Source organism: Anser brachyrhynchus (genome assembly GCF_964034855.1).
Source record: "Anser brachyrhynchus genome assembly, chromosome: 7".
Lineage (NCBI taxonomy): Eukaryota > Metazoa > Chordata > Aves > Anseriformes > Anatidae > Anser > Anser brachyrhynchus.
In genome coordinates, this window is record NC_137701.1 from 7,294,915 (window position 1) to 7,318,662 (window position 23,748).

The following is a 23,748-nucleotide window of genomic DNA, read 5'->3' on the forward strand; positions in this document are numbered from 1 at the left end:
ATAGCAACACTTTTATTGCATGTACTTTTATAAAGGAAGCTTAAAACTTAAGTGGAGCCCCTGGAAATTACCATAAAAATGGATAAAAATATGAACTATGTTTGATTCAAATAACATTTCCTATATCTAGACTGACAATCAAGAAGCTTCTTATACTATGGCTGTAAGTTCCCTTTTAAGGTAAAATAACCTGCTCAGCACTGATTGCCACTTCATGAAAGCTAGAAAGGTATTACAAAATCCTATAATGGTATTTAGTACAAAAATAACATTTTTCCATTTAGAAACTGAGTAGAAACTTTCAGAGACTTCACAATTTTGTATTATATATATGAAATGAAGTTGATACGTGAAACCAGTGAGATATGCAGCTGTACTACAGTACGCTAACCAATCATACCAGCTAGTTATTTGATTTTAAAATGAGATGAATGAGTGCCATGTCTAAGAAGCAAAGGACTTATTTCTTATTGCTGTGTCAGATCTTTAACATCACCAGATCAAGACACTGTATGTGAAAGGTCAAGTTATCTCCTCTAGGAAGATCCAAATCCCTCTCAAAATAAATATATATATTTTAAAAAGTAACACAAAATCCCAATCAACATGGCGTACCATAATAGCAGCTAAACCCATGGTTGTGTTCAGCTTACAACTGTCCCAAAGATTACTTCTGTGAAAACAGAGGCTATAAGCAGAAGGGGGGCATAAACGAAGAAGTGAGGGCTCAAATGCCATATTGCATAATCATAAACCACATAAGAAGATTCACATTGTCTATTTTTGCAGCACAATGCTGAAAATATCATTGCTACTTCTTCCTTTACCTTTATACCAGCAAATATCAACACCAAAACCAGACCAATCAATCGACAGACAAACCTATGTCCGTTCCACATGACTGTAATCTTGATCTTTTGCTGCTGCTCTTGTTTCAAAGCCCCATGGGTTTTGGTTTGTTTGATCCACTCACAGATCAAGCAAATGGAAGTATCAAAGATCTTAGCTCATCTGCAAAAGCAAGAGAATGAAAGAAGAATGCCCAATACATAATAGCCAAAGGAAAAAAAAAAAAAAGAGAGAGAGAGAGGAATTGTGATAAAGCTGTACATGATTTGAAGATTTTGAGACTGTGTTGGCATGCCTGAACTTCGACAACACCATTTGCCCATAGCTGACACTATCATATCAATGATCCACTGCTAGGAACTATCAATTCATCATTATCGGGCAAATAAATATCAATTTCTGTCAATGGCTATGGATTTTCACCCACCTTTAATTTTGCGAAGAAACACTGACCCTTCATTGCCATGGACAAAAGACAAAAACAGAGCTATTGAAAAAATGGTTTGAATAAAGGTGAGTGAACACACAGCAAGAGAAAGCTCGAGAAAAAAAAAATATATATATATATATATATATTTTTAAGATAGAAGCATCGTAGATAAACTGCAGGAGCAAGAAAAATATGTGGTTTATAAAGCTGCACTTTAAATTTCTCTTATGCTATATTGCTGTCAATCTCAGCCACCTTCCTTTCCAAGCCAGCCCTTTTACTTAGCAGGAATTGTATTGTGTGCTAAATTCAGCATCTTCTGGCTGAAAATAATTTCAAACTGAACACTATAGTAGAAGATTTTTCCCTCCTCCTCCTCCTCCACCCTATAGCTATTACAGTTCCAGCTCATATTAGCACCAACTGTGAAAGCCAAAAATGGTTCAATAGGCACAGAGCAGACCTGTCATGGTTTAAGGCTGTGTCTTATTCTCTATTCAGGGGAGAAGACCTGTACTAGCTCTCTACTATTTTTTATTTACTATTTTTTTAATTATTTTAGAAATACCTTTTTTTGTTCACTGGTTAATCCTAGGTAATACCAGACAAAGCTTTCTTATTTGGGTTTTGTTTTCTCTCAGTTTACATAGGACATTGAGTTCATTACATGAAAAGACACAGCTAAATGACAAATTACTGATGGCTTCTTTGCCCCTTTACCTTGAACTATGAACAATAAAAACAAGCGTTCTAGACCCAGAGAAGTCCTGGAATAAATCTAATACTTCTACAAAGACTTTTACATAGTTTCTCAAGAGATTTTTTTGTTATTTTTTTCAACAATTGGCTCAACCAAATACGCATAGTTTTATGACAGAAAAATGGTCTTAATCATTTTTAATTTTTTTTTTTAAACTTAGGTCAAATTTGCAATACAAAGAGCTCTAAGCTCGTAGCCACACTCAAGAGTTAGTCACCCCCTTCTTTCTATTTCACTGTCTTTATGGAGTTAGTTAACATTTCTTTTTGGCTATGTAATATAAAACACTAACATTAAGACCTTTAAAAGGTGGTCCATACTGTTACCATATACAATTACGCAGCTGAAGAGTGATCCAGCTTTCTACAGCATTGAGACAAGCAGCTTTCATCTCTGTCTGGAGCCACTGATGTTCATATTCTCTCTCTCCTATCCCTGATATCTTTCTACGACTCCACCATTGCCACCTCTGGGAGGATGATTTTATACTTTTATACTTCTTGCATCACACCCCAAACTTTGTTTTCCATTGCACACATTCTAGTAAGCCTCCTTCCAGCATGCTAGTCCTATGGCTAATACAATATTTAAGCCTGCTTCCAGAAAGTCAGTTCTACTGGGAATTTCAGTAAGGGGTTGTTCTAATGCATACCAGTCAGTTTCCCTCTCTGATTCCATTATGCTTAAACTCCTGTCAGAGTTTAAGAAGTGTTTGGACTGTGCACTTAGTCACATGGTCTAAAATTTTGGGTGTACCTGTGTGGTACCAGGAGTTGGACTCGATGATCCTTATGGGTCCCTTCCAACTCGGAATATTCTATGATTCATATTTTCTGTCATGATTTATTCTCCAAAAATTGATTGGATTTTGGATCGATTCTCAGGGCATGACAAATGCTTTCTAGATGTGCAGTAACTTGACCTTCAAAAGGTTGTTTTTTTTTCCATCATCAGTAGCATTACTTGTGCGCCACCAGAGCCGCGCTTTTTGATGCTTTCCAGATGCCTAAATGTCCATTATGTATGGTCTGCGTTATAGAAAAAGATGAGAAAAAACAATAACAATGGCCACGCTTAGTGGATGAGGAAGCTAAAGTTCATTGAAATCAGAAGAAAGGCATTTATTAACCTTGGCAAGATGTGGACCTCACAGACTGATTAATGGATTAAGTAAGATCATACTAGAAGTGTTCGCACAGGATGATCACTGAGATCAGGCTTCTAAAGTCCCAATCTGTTATTTAGCACAAGCCATCTCTCAAGGCTCACATAAAGTTTGTTTGTACCACTTTGGCTTCCTGATTTGTATGGATTAGGGAATGACTGCCTAGACAAAACAGGCACCTGTTCCTGGACAGTCTGACTCATAAAAAAAAAATAGTAATACAGGACATGAAATTCAGCCAGCATAAGGTCTGAATAGCGATTACTGTGGCATTGGGGAGCACTAGATTTTAGGGTTTTCCTTAAAGGAAAAGATTTTATCACTCCAAACCCATTACGCAGCACAAAGTTCAGTTTATTTAGATCTGCTTGCTTCTGCTGAATAGTGTGTAACCAATAATGTACAGCTTCGCTATGTTATAGTCTACCCTAGGATTGGCAGGAAAAGGAAAAAAAAAAAAGTCAGCTAACACTGAAATGAATCAATAATAGCAGAAAGATAAGTGGCACACAGGTTTTTGTCTTAGAAAGATGCTACAGATGAACACAAAACCTGTTTTAACTGCCATAAGGCCAAGAACAGGCGCAACACCCACAGAGGTAAGTGTCTGCAGCAATCTCCTCCCCCAGTTACAGGCCAGCTCTTCTGTTCGGCACACCTCCATAAAAGATCAAAACCATAGGCTAAAAGGTAGCAGCAAGAAATTGGACTTCACATCTCAAAAACACATTGCTAACCAGGCACACCAGCCTGACTTTCTCAAATGTCTTTGAAATGTTTGCCTGGAAGCCAGTGGAGAAAATCTAAGTTTCCCACAGTACAGAAATTTTTAATTATTATTATTTTTCCCCAAAATGTTGTGTTTCAAAGTGCTATGTATAAAAGCCTTAAATCTGGGAATTTGACATTTTAATTTATGTTTAGAAATGTAAGTTATTCAGTAAAATAATGAGATAAGTTCAGACTTGGAACAAAATCGAGGTGCAAGTGACATGTAGCACAAAAGTCCCAAAAGTGCAGGTTTGCCATAAGCTATATCAAAAAAAAAAAAAAGGCAAATGGCAATTTTACACTGAGATCAGGACACAGGAAGCACAGTGAGTGATCATCAGGAGCACATCTCAATCCTGCTTTCATGGCCTCTCGTGACACTAGCTATATAAGTGACTTAAGAAAAAAGTGATTCATCATCCCTCTGTACTGATTTCAGCCTAAACACCTGTATTACATTTCAAAGCAGCTCCAGTTTCTGAGATGATGGGTGGAATCAGTGAATAACACTTGTCTGGTATGTGCTTGCACACTTCAGGAATCTCAACTGATTTTAATCCTTGCTGAACCAAAGGCATTTTAGCTAGCCTTTAATTAACAGATTTATAACTTATGCTATTATTCTATAGAAAAACAAAAAAACTTTTTGACCACACAATCTGTCTTTACTCCTATTTTCAAAGTCCTACTCAATTCCTCATGAGAAAATTTGTATGGGATTTTGGAGCTGTGTAGAGATGTTCCCCTGGCTCCCCTCTCGGGAACGGAGATAGCAGCAAGCTGTCAGCCATGCAGTCCTCTCCTGTCACACGCTACCAGTGCTGACCAGCTCATACTGTATTTTTTGTCACAATGCACTTCCCTATCCATTCATTTCTGTGCTCCATATGTCCATACATTTCGCTCATGTGCCCATAATGCTCAGGTATACAGCATACATAAAACTATGATCTGATTTTTGCTAGACAGTATTTTGGCATTTCACCATTGCTGTGCTAGCTCATGAAACCCAAAACAATATTCTAAAAATAAATCACTTTGTCAGAACAAACCCTTAGTGGGTACATATAAATATACAACCACTCCATAATTATTATCTGGGTTAACAATATTTGTCAGCACTTGTACTGCAGCTACCATGCATAAAGGAATTTCTTGGACTGGAAAAGATGGGCAGAACATGCATCCCTGAAATGCAGGCTATATTCTCTGCTCTCCGAGAGTCCAAAAGGCAGCTGGGACAAACCATCTGAGTTTAACTCCTGTCTACACCTCCCCCCCACACCACTACATGGACAGACAAATACTCCAACCAGCACAAATACACACTAGATTTCAGTTTCAGTTTCCAAAGTGATAGACAATGCCACATAAATTAGTATTCAAAACTGGTGGTAACAGGGAATGTTACCAGTACAACACCAAACATAAATTAGAGATGTTTCAAGAGAGAATCCACAGTTTCTAGCTCCCCCCCCCCGGTGAATCAACAAAGATAGAGCACAGCAAATAAGTTAGCTAAAAGCAAAGTACTCTTCCAGCTCACTGTCAAAACAATAGTGCCTGGATGAATCTTCCTCGCCCTGCTAGATTTTCACCACCAATCAGTACTTCATCATTTTGTCAACATTTGAAGCATTGTCATTTTAAATTATACTATAGTCACAAAGAAAGTACCTGATGTGTCCAAATGATGAACCACCAACTCCTGCCAAAAACAATAAAGCAGGAACACTTATTTTCTGCTGGGTAAACCACTTCATTTCTGCATTACAGAAGAGCTCTTTCAGAGCTGAAAAATAGCATGCTACTGCCATAGAAACATTTGCAGTCCTGAAAAATCTTTCCCCTCCCCTTGCTATGCTCTGCCTTGCTCAACCAGGTTTAAAAATGGGACAGGAGCAGAAACAGCTGGAACTTTTTAATCTGTTTTTTCCAGCACTCCTTCCTAATCATTTGTGATCATTGCATATGTACCTCAAAGGATTGTGTAGTGCCCTATCTGCAGAAATGTTACACATTACACAGACTGTGGAAATAGGCCGGTGCTTGTCTCATCATTCTGCTGAACACTTGAGAGAGGCCTGGAACAGCAGCAGCCCATCAGCTCTTGGATGAAATAAACAACACGTCATTAGAAATAGACTCCGCACCAAGAATGCTTTAAAGTGAGCAATGGGCAAAGGCTGCAGGACACATGCTTGAAGGGCAGGTAAAGAGCAGGATTTTATCAAAGGGCATAAGATCTTAGAGACATATTTTAGGGCTAGATTGAATTTAAAAAAAAAAAAAGAAAAAGAAAGAATGGAAACATTTAATGTCCCTTTACATAAGTGCAAATTGAAATGAAATGCATGAAAATTTGCAAGTGCCAAAGGATTTTACAGGCATTGCTATAGGATTTTATTTCATCCAGGTGGCTTTCTTTATTTTCTGAATATGCAGCATCACCCTGAATTATTTTGTTTTTTAAAACTGCTAAAGTGTTTTTGTTTATTTTTCATGCACTTTTAAGTCACCCTTCACCACACAGCTAGAGATTTTCCATGTGTTGCAAGCAGTTGTTAATTCCAAAGACCTTTGTAGCCTGAATCCTTGCACATGAGCCTGGCAAAAGCACCCACTGAGAAGGGAGCATCCCCTCATCCTACACCCGGATTCCTCACTCAGTTCTGGATGGCTGAAAAAAATCAAGCTGCCTTCGTAGCTTGCTATTTCTACAGCACGTTTTGGCTCCCGATGCTTAATGTATAGGTCAAAGGTTTCTTTCCTTGAGGAGCACTGCCACAAGCTCACATCTTTCTTGGGGAACACCAGTTCAGATATTTGGACAAGTGTATTTTAAATGAAGGAAAGAAAGAGAGAAGAACCCTAACCCTAATTCTAGGCAAAAGCCTAGAATTCAAGATTTTTAAAAAAGCTAATCACGAGAAACATGTTTCCACACAAAACTGGCTATCTGGATTTTGAACAAAGTTGACTTTTTTTTTTTTTTGTTATTTTATGCAATTACTACCTTCTTCCTTCTTGTGACACTAACTTTAGCAGTGAATTTTGTACATGGTCTCTTCCAGCTAGGGCTGTTGAGCATATGATGATCTTTCCTCTCTGTATAAAAACCCAGTGTAGGTAATTTAGAAAATATCTCTGAAGCTCTTTGATAAAGGTCTCATTTTTACCATGCACTCTTGAACATGCTGCATTCAGTCAGCATAGATACCACTAAGTACCATTGAGAAAACATGAAAGCAAGCTATCTAGCAAGCCTGTGCTTGGATTTCAATGTGTTGTGAGGTCTGCGAAGAGATGGTCATGAAAAGCACTTTGTATTTCTGAATAGAAATTTAAGCCACTTAATAAGCAATAATGACTATTGGTTTTGGACATGCCAACAAAAATATAGTATTCTTTCACATGCTTAGGCTCCCTTTTAAAAATCGTGGAGATTTTTTATGACGTTTTGGGACAGCTGAAAGGTGATGACCATTTTAGGATTTAATTAGAAACATATTCAAGTAGTGATATTCCACTTGACAAATGATTTTGTATATTACCTATTAAACCAATTCTTAAGCTAACTCTAAGCATGTTTTCCTGAAAGGCATATTAGTCCCTTACTAAGAAAATATGGAATAAGACAATTCAAACAAAGCCCTTGCAAAACACCAGGTGTAAATATTTTTAGATGAAACACTAAGTGATAGCACTATGTCAATAATCCTTCAGTTCTTAATGTTTATATATTTATTTTTTATTTTGTTTGTATAATCAGGAGATAAGCTATATGAATGAACCAGCTTACATAAAGCTACTTGGGTGGAACACTTCAGCAAAACCTTTGGCTCTTCAGTGGAAGAACTGTTGAATCTAATACAGTTATTTGACCACAGCAATGTCAATTTTAGTCCCTGCACCAATACATGTCCAAATAATCATTTTTTCAACAGTATACTATTCCAAGAACTCAAACTTCCGCTTAGGAGGGTATCGAGAAAGGCTGTTAATTTTGGTGAAATGTTAATGCCATATTAGCAAGGACAGATACTGTAATATATTTTTGGTAATTTTAAGTGAACTAGAAGTGCACTGCCATCTCTTTAGGAGGCTGAATCAATGTAAATCAGAGAAACAGTGACCTCATTTAGATGGATATTTATGCCGACAGCATTGTTAGTACTACTTCTTAAGGAAAGCTCGTGCAAGATTTAAATAAATTTGACTATTACTTCATAGGATTTTCTGTTTCATTGGATGGGATGGCGGAGATGTACTTTTTTTTCTTCCAGACCAAATTCCTCTCTTATTCAAGATCTTAGAATATGTTCTCATGGAAACAAATTTCATCTTGTAAGAGCCTTTTGGGAAAATCAAACTAGAGTCAAATGTCTATGAAAAAGCATTCCTGTTTTTCACTGGCCTCACTGGAAAATAAGACCAAAGTGGCCATGAATTTTCCAAAGGAGATAGTCAAAACTAATAGCCAAGAGTAACTATTGATTTATGTTTTGTATTTGTTGTCTTTTGGAGCATGAATGATCACCTGCAGAGGAAAAAATATTGTCCGCTGCTCAGAATTCATTGTTTTTCTCCTCCATAGCATGAATAGGTGCAATTTTTCTTAAATGAATTTTTAAGAACTGTTAAGCAGAAATTTAACTTTCCCCCTCTAGCTGAATGCATAAATAAGGTTTTCCTGTGAGAAGTCTCCATATACGTAAACAGACAGCAACCTAGTAATAAGCATATCTGTGACTTCCTGAAGTTTGAATGCATTACCAAACTTTCTCTCTATATTTTTCATTTTCTAAATTTAAAGGTTTTTTATATATAAACAAGTAAAATATTAGGTTTTTTAAGACTGATAAAGATTTCCATAGAGAACAACTTTTGATACAGAAGCCTAATTTGAGAAATTTCTGATCAGGTTTAAACAATTCTCCATTAACAGATTCTTTTGCATTCAAATACAAATACAATGTCACTTTCAATGCCACCAGAACTGATTGCAACTCAGCAGGAAGAAACAAAAATGTCATAATACCTATTGGCTTGCTTGGGGAAAAAAAAAGTCATACCAAGTTCAGTATATATTTATAGCTAATAAAAATACAGTCTTCTAGACCAGCACCTTAACCTTCCATGATCATTTAAGGATAAAGACCTTCCAGTCAAACAAATGTATCAAGGGGTAATACAAAGAAGTTAACCCTATATGGCACTTAGTTTCCCTCTCAGTATCCATTCATCTTTTGCAAAAGTATAATTTCCAGACATTAGGTATGATAAGAAGAGAAGAGACAGAATTTTGCACTTTGACTCCTCAAGCTGTTCTAGTGATTTCATTATTTTTAAAAGATTAAATATTTCAGCCTAATATCTCATTAGAATTTGTCCATAAATCAAAATACATTGTGCCCCTCTCTGAAAAATTAGAGGCCCCTTTATCACCTCCCCTTTTTGTCAATGACAAACTATTCACATAATAGCAATCAAATTCCTTCTAAGTTGTCGTATTGATAAATTAAATAAACTGAGTTGGTTGGGTCTATCAGTACAAAGACTTTTCTCTAGCTCTGAAATTATCAATGCAGGTCTTTTTTTCTTCTTGGATCTTTTAACTTTTTTTTCTTCCCCAAATGTGGCTATCAAAGCCAGAATGAGCATTTCACTGTCCAGCCACTATCAGAGTATTAAGACATGCAATGATTTTATATTTTGCTGTGCCTCTTACATAGCGGAGAGGATGAATGCTGCAACAAGCCTGAAAGGAAAATTCCAGAGTTCATAAATATTAAGCAGTATTAAAGCAGTGCAGGAGAGTGCACAGTATTTCAAATTTAAGCCCCACTAGAATTCACTCCATTTTTAGTGTCTTTCCCTACCTTTCTCACTTTCCACGTTCACCTTAGTTTGTGTATCAGGGATCTGCATTACAAAATGCTTGGTCTGGCTTACCAGGCAATTTATGCAGACTACTTTTGAGGGGGAGGGGAAGAAAGAAAGAAAAAAATGAGCACAGTGAAATTTAAGTTTCAAATTCTAATTCAAGTAATGCCTGCCAGCTAGTCCATTAACATTTTCAAACTTGACAAGGTGCTCGTGCTTTTACAGAGCACTAGGATTGATTTAACTCTGTAGACTGGACTGGTATTCACAATTCACTCAAATTCATTCTACAGGTACAACTGGCACGCTAGATTTAGTATCTTCAGATAAAAGCAGAGAGCAAACGATTTTTATTGTTGCTATAACCATTACACCACTGTCATTTTTTTTATTACAACCCTGTCTACTTAGCTGAGGAGCAGAGTTTATAGAGAAGAATAATGGGATTCTCGCTCATGACCGAGTGGACTTGCCTTTAAAGTGTTAATACGTCTGTACAAAAGTGATGTAAAATGGAATATCCTTCATTTTTGTGTTCAGAAGGCCTTTGGAACCAAAAGACCAGGGGTATTCACAAGCTATAAATATGAAGAGGTTTTAAAAGCCTCAGAAGTACCTACAGACAGGTGGTTAGAGTAATCTGAGTTGGGCAGTCACCACTGGAGGGTCAGCAAAGCAGCACAATGCATTATTCCCATCCCCTTCTTAAACTGTAGGGCAAGTCCTTTCTTGCTATAAATTGTCACAAGGTGTTTACCAGCCATTAACTTAAAAGTGGCTCTAATTTCTCAGCTTGTAATTAGGGATGCTGACTAAACCTGATCAGGCATCATCCTGTCAGCTGTGTCATATTAGTGATGCAAGGCACCTCTCCCTCTCTCCCAGTCATGACAATTCATTAGTTCTGCTGTTGGAGAGCAGCTGTACCATTTGAGATGCAATTTATTCAGATTCCCTCAAAATTGTTGCTGAAACATGGGAAGATAAGTGATTTGATGAGGTTATGTATTTACTGTCAGATAACATTATGGGTTGGATGTGTGGCTAGAAATGATAGGAGATTGTTTTGTCAGAAATATTGGCCTTTTTAAGGCAAAAGATTAAGGTAGATGAGGGAAAGGACAAAATGCTTTAACATGTCAGGCATGTCACACTGTTATCTGTAAAACACTCCCCAAAAAAATATCCTGTCAGGATCATAAAAGTTTTACCTTCGTCCCAGTTTACTGACATATTTTGTAAAGCATCTAGTTTAGTAATAAACATAAGCAAAACCATATTTGTTCAAAATAAGAAAATATACAATGTTCTGCTTGATTAGCAAGTGGGGCGTGTGCATGTAACGCGTGAATTTCGAACTAACTTAAATGCCAAACCAAAAATGATGAATCGAGAACTTAAGTATTTAACTTGTGCTCTGAGAAATAACATCAACTTACCTCCTCTGAGTAGACCTGAAACAAATCCTCAGTGCTTAGAAAATCCCTAACTTTAACTCGTGGGTGTTTTTTAACCCCAGCAGCAGCCCTCACTGAGGTACATGGCAAGGTAAAGCCAGCTCAGTCAGAAAGCCGGTTCTCCTAACCATCTCACTTTCATGAATATTCAGTTTCCAAATTCAAATTAAAAATGTACCCAGATAATAGACTTTGGGGGTCAGACCCTAAAGGTCCTTTGGCTGCTATTCCGTCTTTGACAGTAGCCAAGGGAGGGTGCCAGGGAGGAGGAGCACAAGAACAGGGTAAGCATACAATCATACCTGCCAGGAAAATCATTCAGCTTGCATCAGTCTGAAGCTAAGGAGCTCCTTGAGCTTCAGGTGGTGTTTTTGCATTTAATGGCTCTCAGTCAATTTTTCTTCTGGGAAAACGACTGTTATTCACGTAATTTTGCTTCATGAAGAGAACATATTTCATTGAAAGTTGCTTCCTTGTGTTCACTTTGAACTCTGGAAATATTTACGGTGGCCAACTTTGTTCCTGTACAAAAAACCAACAGGGAACACGTCACACATGACAGACATCAGTAGAAATTCAATGTCGCTTATTAATGCACTTGAGAGATTTTCAAATATACATTTCCCATGAAAAGTCAAAAGAGGTCTACCTTCCTCAGTTGCTGTCTCAGTGACAGTTTTTACCTGTAGTAAACTATACATTTAAGTACCATTTCAGATATTTACTCAGATCTGAAGTAAGAAATTATTCCAGATTATTTCTTGCATTTCTTTCATAGTATATACATTCTGACTTGCTTCTGATGCCTGTGATTAACTAACTCCAGATACTCGGTTGCTTACAATGGCAATTTTTCATATGGATTTGACTTAGACATTTCACCAGCTTTAGCATCCAAATATTGGATGCTATCAGTGTACACATTGAGTACAGCAATATATTTTCCCAACCACAAAATGTCATCAACACTGACAACCCCGTCATGGTCTTAAATCCAATATCCTGTGGCCTCACTGACTTCTGCATTTTAATTTGCTATCCCAGTGCACAGTAATTTCTGGTTATCTGTGTCATAGTCTTAAGCACATCTCAAGATGAAATGTTGGCAGGTTGTCATGTTTGTTAAGAACAGGTGCTCTGACTACGGGTTGTTTTTTTATTATTTTATTTTTTTTCCTTTCTCTAGCTACACTTTGAAATTGGGTACTCTGCATGTGGAAGTAACCTCTGGCCATCCGCAACATGTAGATCCTTTTATCCTCAATTTATACATACGTGCACAAACATTAATTTTAATCAGGAAAAGCTAAAATGAAATACCAGTGAAGGAAGACTTGTTAGGCATGACATTTCATTTATAGATATAGCTGAGAAGATTAACGTCTGAGCCAGCAGCCTGTCCTTTACTACCTTCAGCTACCCAGAAATGAAACGTCACATATGACAACTCATTCCTCACTGCTTCTGAGAAATTCTCACTGCCATTTCTTTCTGTCTCCCTAGACTCTATCTTCCTACACAATAATATTAATTAAACAACAAATCCAGAGAGTTCTAAAGAAGGAAACGTGCACAATTGCTTTCAGGGCATGCATATATTTATATATTTTATTCAGATTAATGTTTTAAATGTCTTTAATGTGTGACTTACATGAAATAAGGTTAGTTCCTTGGGACTCTGCTTCTGGAAAAACTTCAGAACAAATGAACGTACCTATAAACAAACACACTTGGGCAGCAGGACAAGAGAAAGAGAAGAGAAAGAGAAAATGGGAGAAGAGGAAGAATATAGGTGGAAGCCCAAGGAGATTTGTTTGCAGACATCAATGCCAGAATGATTACTCTACAACTGAGTTAGGAACTAATCTGAGTCCAGGGTCCCTTTTATTCTCATAGCTTTCTATTCACACTGTTAAATTAACTTCTTACTACTAACATGGAGTACAAAAATAAACTTTCCAAAGGAAAAAATGAATTATATATAATGCAGAACACATGGAAGTGAAGAAAAAATCATTTTATTTTAATGTCTGTTTAAACAGGGTGATATCTTCTAATTTTTCAGGTGAGTCTAACTGATCAAAAACACATTGTCCAAATTCCCTAATACATAGCCATATCCTAACAGCTTTTATTCAAGCAATAGGTTAGAAGGAAAGCAAACCTTAAGTAGATTTCTATGAGTCAAAATTAAAATATAGACAAAATAAAGTAATGTAATAATGCTTGTGTGTGATGCAGAAAAGGAAAAATGAAAATGTTTTTTCCCATGAATGTAGATAGATGCATCACAATAGTTTTAGTACTGTTTTATATTTACAATAACAACCTTTCTGTAAGTGCAGAATTCAAACGAATTTTTACAAAAAAACTAGCAAAAGGATATTTTGCATGTCCTAGATGATCCACAGGGATTACAGTAATTCTATATCAACACAGTGCTATCCCAGTAATCAGAGCATCTCCCTGGCTTCACAGGTGCATTGCACACACAGTAAGATTGGCAGGCAAAACAAAACAACATTATTACTCATATAGATGATTTGCATCACTTATGACACTTATGAAATTCAGAGGTGCTGGTTATATTTGTTCAGGCCCTATTTGAAGGCACTGTCCAAAAGGCAGCAAGAAAATCCAGCTTATTCAAATATTACTCATTAGCACAACACAGCAAATAGGCAGCTACCCCTGCCTTCATCAAATGATATTTCTAACAGCATTTTATCTAAATATTTCACTAAACATATTGTTCAGCTGCTTAGCACGCGTTAGTAACATAAGACAACTTGACATCTCTTACATTTTTCATGAGGGGTAGTTTCACACAAGTCTAGCTAGACTTAGGAAAGCATTATTATAGAAAAATCACTGGAGAATGAATTGTTTACAGCGACAATGGGTTTCTTGAGCTTTTCTGTCTGAGAAGATGCATTGGCTGTGATCACCAGGTATTTTAGCACAGAGCTTTTTCTTTCCCCACTCAAGTACATTCTTTCTGGAACTCCGAAATGTCAGGCAATTGGCAGATACACTTTACATTTGCCTCATTTCTTCCTACCGAAATTGTCTTTGCTAACAAAAGAGAAACTCAAAGCCAGTTTTTCCCACTAGGAGTATTTGTCATCTCTTCATGTTCATTGTGTTTGGAAAATTCAGGGTAAAGACTCTGACTGACACCCAGGTTGCTTTGCCATGAAAATCTCATAGCTTATTTGCAATGCCTATCATGCTGAGCAGAAAAACAGGTGCTTGTGCTGAAATAGAGGGTGTGTGTGTACAGGAGTCAACATCTCTCTATAGAATTAGAGAGAAGAAAAATGGTGATTCTAAGGAAGCACTGTTGACACTGGGAAACCATAAGACAACACTTTAAAGAAAATTAATTACTAATATTGCCCACTATTAAATCTTCTACCATAGTATTAACACAGCAAAAGCATGTGATGAAGTAATGCTTTTGAATATCCTATTTCTGCAGCAATTTTAGTATATAGGCAACATTTAACTAATTTTCAGGGGACATGATCTAGATGGACCAGCACATTTTCAAAAGTCAGACTAACACCAACAAGGTCTGATATTAGATAGCAGAAAGCTTAAAAAGCCAGCTTTTTGGGTAGTTGTCTAGCTTGCAGGGAGATTTCCTGTCCACACATTTTTAGACATCGATAAATTCGTGGAGGGACTTATTTTTAGGTTTTAACTAAAATGGACTTCTGCTCTGCTGAAGAAAGACAAATACACACCAAATTTTACGCCTGTTAGATATTGAACTGTATTTACACACTCTAGGAAACACTTAAATATTATTGGGAAAAAAAATAAAGCCTTCTGCTCTGAAATTAGTGCCAGGCAATGTGCTGCTATTGCAGCCGACACCTGCCAAGCCCATCTTCATGTATTCCACTGCATGAGCATGGGACCAATACCATGGTCTAAGGGTATAGGTCAAGGTCACAATTCTATGCATCCAGTCTGAGTTATCACCATGCGTTAAGAAGCAGCTAAGTTCATGCCTTTCTATGATGTTATAATCTCAGCAACATTTGAAATTTAGAGGCTGTGAGAGTCCTGAGGAATTTTTACTGTTTTGGAAGAATAAATCAAGATTACACTAATTTTCTGCACACACATACCCCACCCCTTAACAAGCTTGTAACTGCTTCCATGCACTAAACATTAACCTCGGGACTTCAAGAACAGTCACTACGCCAACACATCAAAAGAAATAGAAAATCTATAGAATGGGAAATTTACTATGATTTGAAGACCTTGCATCAAGACACCCTCATCAAAAAAGGCAAATGCAATTATTTAAAACTTACTTCCGTGCAACGTCATCTTTGCAACTCCGAGATTCCATTTTTAATCACACTGCAGACCAACTCCTTCCTCTCTCTCTCAAGCAAGCAATTAGTCACCACTTACTTCTATTATTTACTTCTAAAAGGGGAAAAGCTCACCTTCAACTTTTATCCCTAAGCCATGCTGAGACACTTTTAAAGTTATCCAGTTACAAACTGGGTTATTTCTACAGCTTCTTTCATGTAAGAATTGTAAAGAACTTCAATAAACAATTCCATTTAAAATGGCTAATCAAGCCATCAAGTCTTATAAGATGCAGATGTTCTTCTCATTCCTGCTGTAGACTTGCTGAGCAATTGCGGGGAAATTATTTCAGTTCATTGTGCTTTGTTATCAGTTTAATGAATAGAGAACCAATAATTCCTTTCTCTGACCTTTTGTAACACTTGCTCTGAAGCCTATTGTAAATTTTACTGTGCACATACTGTCTCTTATTATGTATAAATTTGGTATTTATTAAAATAATAAATTTATTAAAATAAAACCTTGATTTCAGTTGGGACCTCAAACAACAACTATAGAAGAAATAACTAGTATACAGGCATTTCAGCTGGAAAAAATGATTATGCTATTTTTTCCTCCTAAAATACAATGCTTCAGCAGTGAAGTTAAGATGAACAATCTAACACACATTTTCATTCCCTGCTTTGTAATGCCACATCATCTTGCAGCTATCCAATATTAAATGGGGAAATCTCTCCCCTAATACAAGATATTACTTCTAGCAACCAAGGTAACATTGATTAACTCATGCATCCTTTCTAAGCCCTTAAAATTTTATAGGCTATGCAAGTTATTTTTAATACAATCCTGAATAAAGGGACTTGTGATATATGAATATTACCAAGCCTTTAAAACAAAGCCTGTAGTGAGTGAATATTAAATGTGGTCTACTATTACATCAGAAAAGATATGCTTAAAAAAATAATTAAAAAAACGCCACAGGCAGAAGGACTGTCTACTTAATCCAGAGACATAAAATCAAAGGGAATATTAGAAATGAAAGTAAAGTTTCCTATCTGTGCTTAGAGATGCACAGCACAATTTCAGACAGATGACAATATTCATGGATAGGCTGCTAGAGACAATTTTTTGATGCTTTCCCTTTCTGATTATTTGGGTGCTAATGGTAAATACTAGTGTTTTCTAGGATCAGTCAAATTATTCTCAGAACAAATTTTCACCATGGACAGTATTTGATATACATCAAGGAATGAACAAGGCTGATGGTATGCCCTAGATTAATCTGTTGTCTTTGTGCAATTAATTTTACTGTATTACAGGCTCAGCATTATACAGAAGGCCACTGGAGAGCTACAGACATGGTGGTAAATTCCAATGGATTATATGTTTGGCTTTGCACTGCTGGAGGAAAAAAAAAAAAAAGATCATCTCAACAGAAGTCATGTCCTAATTTCACAAGTAATCAGGATTGGAGAAGTCACTGTTTCTGAAAGTAGTCTTTTTCCTGCCCTACACTTTTAGGGTAAATAAGGAAAATTTTCTTTCTTTCCTCCCCCTCTTTCACATAAGATAGACTAATTTTCCTCATTTCCTACAATGTTCCTGTTTGCACCCTTCACTGAATTTAGGCTTCCTAGATACGAAAGGCTTTCTGAGCACATCCACAGCTGTCAGAACATGAAAACAGCTTCAGTATTTTTTTTTAATTTACTGTAAATTAATAATAAATAAATTAATAAATTAAATTAATTTACAGTAATTTAAAGTAAAATATTTTTAAATTCATTTTTTAAAAATTGTTTAATAGGTAGAAATCTTTTCTATGGTTGTTTTTGTTAAGGATAAAATAATAGATAAATATTAAAAAAAAATAGACCAAAAGGGACAGATAGGTTGCAGTGCTTGCTATGACAATGATGGCTTGTACCACGCAATTTCTAAATGCGGGTTTCCAGTGCATAGTGCTTTAAAACTTTGTTTTAAATTCCCCAAAACTGAAGTTTCACTGAAAAGTTAACTATTTTTGTTGTAACCAGCCAGATAGAGTTTTGAGAGGAGAGAAAATGGATTTGAATTTGAGGAACTTCTAATTCTCTGAGATAACACTTTTGCATTTCTAATATTTAGTTTTGAAAATTAAGGGTTTTTTTTTTGTTATATGAGTATTTCAAAGTTTGTCTACAATCACATTGTAGCTTAGAAACCTATTAGAAAGGCTTAGTCTTTTTGATATTTTAGTATAATAAAGTTCATTAATGTAACAGTAGTGAGTCACCTAGCTTTATATGACTACTCAGTGTCCTCAGTACCAGTCTCCAACAGACTGCAGAATAATAAAATTCATAAGCTGGAAAGATCTGCAAATTATCAAAACAAAAATATCAAGGACAGTTTCTACAGAGTTGAAAATATAAAACATAATATAAGCTTGTCTTTTGGAAAAAAATAATAAAAACAAGCTAATGAATTTGAGATGAAAAATCTTTATTCAAAGACGAGACACTGGGGAACTAATATATCTGCTTACATCTATACATTTCTGTTATTAGTTACATAAATAAATTGCAGTCCATATTAATGCTAGATCCCCTATATCAGGCAAAATGTAAAGATCATGCAAATTAGAAATTGCCCAGAGTAAAACAAATCTATATATTTAAAACCATGTTGCCACCTAGGGAAAAGTCATGCAAGCATCTCTATCTCCACATATTCCACCCACCTTGACTAGCTCTTCTCTTCTCTACCTGAAACACTTCTTGTCTAATGAATTTCTAAGAGGTAAAAACAACAAAAAAATCCACTGGATAAATTGTGAAGCACACATTTATATTCCAGCTAATTAAGGGAAACATCCTCTACCAATATTAAGGAGTAGCAAGTAAACAGTTGAAGTAAACAGATCTTTTATTTAGGCTGGCTGCCATGGTAAATGCAAAGACCTGGGAGACATGAGCATGGGCAGAAGAGGGCTCAGAATACATGAAAGAACTTCAGCTTTCAGGTACGAACCCATGGAAGCCTTCAGGAAAAACACCACCCCACACAGCCAAAGATGTAAATTAGTAGACAACTAAGCAAATTAGGGGGAAAAAAACTAGTACATTGGGAACACAGTGGCCAGAGAGAAAAGGTCTCCTGAAAACAGTTTTTTGGCAAAAGGAAGATGTTATGAAAGCAAGCAAGAAAATAGCTGATGTGGAGATTGACAGCTAATTAGACAAACTTGTAAATCGATGTGACGGCAAAGAATGTTATTGTGATTTTACACCGTATTAATAAAGATTTCATTCTGTGGACAGAGCTAATTAAATGTCTTCCATTGAATGGTGTTGGGCCCAAATTTACCATATGTACAAGCCTGACACAACCCAGAAAGATACAAACTGGAAGGAGTTCTGGGCAGAGGGAGTAGGGAGGAAAAAAAAAAATGAAAAAAGCGTTGCCAAGTATATGTGAAGAAACATTTGAACAAAAAATTAATGAGGGAATTGGACAAGATGACTTCCTGATGTCCCTTCCCACCTCAACCATTCTTATTCCACAATTGTGCAATTGTTCAGATGGTTTAAGACACAAATAATGTAAATCACAGGTGAGACAGTCTATTTAACACACTAGAGAAACAGTATTTCACATAGGAGTAAAACAGACTGGGAAAAACAAAGATGATATTTGTATGAATTAATGCAATACGTATAAAGGAGCGTGTATCAGTGAGGTTGGTTCCATTCTACGACTTGAGAGATATTCGATTTGATTGCCTGAAAACCAGACTCCAATTCAGAAATCTGTTCTTGCTGGAACATTTCTGGGAAAATCCATAAAGTTTTTTTTCTTCACATCTAACCTCTGCTCATAACTGACTCCTATAACCACAGTGGTCTGATTATAATGCAAACACTATAAACCAAAAACATCTGTCTCAGGAAATGACACAAGCACACAGTTGGGAATCACACTGAATTTTCACAGCAAGTTTAATTGTTACTTTTACCTTCTATCCATACCTTGCCCTGTCTCTCTATATTGGGTGAGGAAAGGAATTAATCTGCTAAGGCAGCATTGTATGCACTGGAGGAAAACAAAAACATTCCCACACAGAAGCCTGTTTTGTTCCTAGTTTTCTTAGGGAAAGAATATCACAGCTTCTTGCATTTTGAAGAAAATAGAGACAAAACAGAAGATAACTTCATTATCTATTTCGTTATTGGACATGATTATTAAATATTTATCTTTTGGGGATCTTGCTGAGCAGGTTGTCTTGGCAATAGTCCCCTCATTTTCCTGTCTACCTGCTCTTCAGTTTCCACAGATTTCTTTCTCAATTTTGCATTTTCTTTGTTTTAGCCATGGCTTCTTCCCTGTAAATAATCACAGTCACAAATATGCTATGTATGCTGAAATACATACATGTTGATATACATAATTTTTAAATATGCATATAGAATTTCAACTTGACAGTTCTCAGTATCATTTCTTTGGCTTAGAGATTTGGACCTGACCCCTGACAGCCAATGATGATTTCAACTTAACGTGTAATAATCTTTGCTCTGACAAGCTTAAGAAAACACAGGAGGTCTTCATAGTTCTTATGGAGTGCACTTAGCCAATTTAGCTGCCTAATGACCAAGTCATCTGTAAAGAGAGGGTATTCAGGTAACATGGGTGGCATCAGTGCCTACATCTACATCCATTGAAGCCACCTTTGTTTAGCTAATACTAAACTGTTTCCAATAGAACTGCTTAGATTTTGCTCGACTGCACGCAAATTTCCATGATCCATCCTGAGACATAAGAAAAACATACGTAAAGCTAAAATGATACCAGATGACAATCTTATTTATAATGATGGCTGCAGCATTGTGCGCCAATATTAAGAAACTAATTTTTCACTCTATTTCCCTCCTGCAATTTTTTGAGATTTAACTGATCATTCCTCAGCTGTAATTTTGAGCTCCACTGAACTGTTGTGGCTGTTCCATTTAAATAAATAAATAATTTTTAAGAGTGTGAACTGAAGTCTTTCTGCCGCAGCTGAATGGTGCAATTCATTGCATTCTAACCTTACCAGCATTCCTCAAGTGGTGACTTAGTATCTTTGTTGGGAAAAACAAGGATATCAACACTAACCCTGTTTCTTTTTCCCTGATTAAAAACAAGAACAAAAAAAGAACATCAACAAAAAAAACGCCAGTCATCATAGTGAACAGAAAACCAGGATGCATGCATGGGTATATATTATTCTACGTCTGTATATATTATGTACACATCTGTGTGCATGCAAGACTTGTATCTTAGCTATTCATACTTCAAACAACATTCTTGTGTGAATATGATTAAAAACAAAATTTGGGAACAGGAAGAAGTGTCTAGTCTTTCTCTGCTATAACTGCTTTGCAATCTTACACAGATTGTCCATTTTTCCTAAAAGATGGACAAACACAATTTTAAGTTTTCTGAGATTCTTTAACGTAGGTAGCTACAAAAAGACAAGCCATATCATAAATCACTGTTGTTTAGTGGTTTTTGTACCTCAACCTATAAAATTAGTTATTTGTGAAGAGGATATTACTAGAACCAACTCATGCCAAATTACTAATTTTAAAAATATCATTGCAAATGGATAATGTGATGGTTGAAAAAAAAAATCATTCCAAGCAGTAATTAACCAGTTTTTGCAGTAAGAACCAAATAACAATTACAATAATACTAACAGTAAAAGTAAAGAATTAAAGAAAGTCAGCACTATTTGGAATTGGAAAGCTTAGACCTCTGGTTTTCTTTAGTACAGTCTCGTTTGTTTTTGGTTTAAATCCCGTCCTGCCCTACAGTAGACCACAATGAATATCTCACCAAGGGTCACTAAGCAAGGACACAAACTGGTGTACCTCACATGTTGGCAGCAGCTTGGAGCTGTCACACAGCAAGGAATGGAATTCTGTACTCCCTTCCTCGTGATGTACTGTAGAGATTTATAGATTGCAAAGCTGCACCAAGCTCCAGCCAAGTTTTTTTTTTTTTTTTTTTTTTTTTTTTCCCCCTAAACAGAAAAGCCCCCAAGTACTAATATATAGAACCCACCTACCACTGTTTAAAACAATAGTTTTAGATTAGGAAAAGCACCACAGGAAACAAAAGCATTATAATAGCATGGGATACAATGGAATGATAGTAATAGAATGTGAGAGGTTTACAGAAATGTGAGGAATACATACCAAGATAGATATTAAAAAAAATATGTTGGAGCAGCAAATAAATTAATTCCTCTGTGGAGCTGTACTAATTTCCAATGTGTGTCACCCCCTCCTTCCCTCCCTCTCCCTGCAAGTTATATTGTTCTGGGAGGCTGACAACATTTTAAACATACATGACATGTTCTAGCTGTTCTCAGCAGAAGACCTATTACATCTTATATTCCTTCAACATTATAATTTAATTAGTGTGGAAGCTATGTACACAAGCTGCATTTATTAAAAAATATAAATCAAAGTGTCTAATGCAAGTTATTGATATTTTCATCTCAGTTTTTCTGTACTGGTCCTCATAAAAATAATTTTAGTTTTGACAGCCTGACTTCCAGATTTTTATATCGTAGTTCTCAGTAGAACATGATCGTGCATTTACATGTTAACCTTTACATAAATTTTCTTTTAGAAAATGTATTTGATGCCAATTCATGCATGTGCATATTTTGAGGATTATATTTTTAAATTTCAATCATTTTGTCCATTTTCTTTAAAAGAAAGGGTTAGAGACTTTCCAGAAGGAAGATGAAGACAATCACTATTAAAGAATCTTAAATTACCAAACAAGTTATTCAAGTAAAACTATTAATACACCTCTCAGCATTAACCCACTTCGCTGCACACTCTCCACCAATGAGCTGCACACTTGCTTGAAAACCACATACATTTACATCTCACTAACCTCTAGCTATGATGCAAATTAGTTAAGTCACAGTATGATGCACAGCAGTTGATATACATACCACAGCATGGCAATGTGGTGTGTATATACATATGTACACAACAATAACACATGCACATAAGCTCAGAGATACTATACGTATTCCTGATAGTTGCCTGAAGAAAGAGGTGCCTACAGTTTTGTGCTCCTGAAAATGCCAGAACTATTGTCCTGAACATTAAAGTCTTAGTTGGCCAACATAAACATTCCAGGGATTTAATATATACAATATTTTGAAGTAATTATAACATCTATCTAAGCAGTCCATATTCAGCTAGCTAACTGTATTTGTCAAAGATATTTATGTATCACCAGCAATACCTAGTCATTATAGTACCTAGTCATTATAGAGAAATGATTACAGGAAAGAATCTAAATCACCGTTACAGCAATCTCAAAGTACAATATTGTAATTACAATTTGAATTTCAAATACAGAACACAGGGAGCAATGCATCTCTTTGGGACATAACTTTTGCTAGTCCTACTGCCTTCAATTTTTATGTTTTCTATTAGAAAATGGTATTCTCCATTATTTTTTCCTATTTCATTGATACTCTGCAAATCCATTTCTATAGAGATGATATACTACACTATGAATATATTTACATTTACTCTAAATATTTAAAGAGAAAAAGCCAGGATATATAGCATAAAAGTTATTTCTAAGCTAATCCATGTTTGCATTTTATTTGCGCACTCCATGGCTGAAAAATTAGTGGAGAAATAAATCACCAACACTCTTTGACCAAATCTGGAGACCGTGTTGGTTTGCCTGAAATATCTCAGATGATCCTTACCAATAAAAAGAAATAGGCCTGGTCTAACAGAAGACCTCTCAGTCCCCCTGGCAGTGCTGGAGCACCACAGTGGGGCCCAGAGGAAGGTAGCTGGGCAGCAGCGACTGATGTGGAAGAAGTCAGTCTTTGCCAGAGCAGCCTGGATCTCCTTGGCTTCCCCACCAGTGATGGAGGACCTTGGTTCGAAACCATTTTTTTTTTCTTTTTTGCTTATTGAGAAGGAAACAAAGAATGAGACGTGTCTGAAAAGAAACAGTAACATTAGTGTCTCCATTCAGGTTATGGTATGAAAATAGTTTACATCATTTTTCATTTACTTGGACGTTTGAG

The 23,748-nt window shown here is 36.1% G+C and overlaps 1 long non-coding RNA gene across 9 annotated transcripts in view; it reads right to left on the bottom strand.

Moving 5' to 3' along the window:
* Nucleotides 1-23,748, bottom strand: part of LOC308197817 — an 86,241-nt gene that overhangs the window by 38,296 nt on the left and 24,197 nt on the right. For 8 of the 9 annotated variants that reach the window (XR_013953319.1, XR_013953320.1, XR_013953321.1 and 5 more), the window contains exon 2: nt 11,621-11,840. This is a non-coding gene — a long non-coding RNA (uncharacterized lncRNA). Of the gene's footprint in view, nt 1-11,620; nt 11,841-12,969; nt 13,033-23,748 lie in introns of all 9 variants that reach the window. The other variant, XR_013953326.1, reaches the window with a different exon arrangement.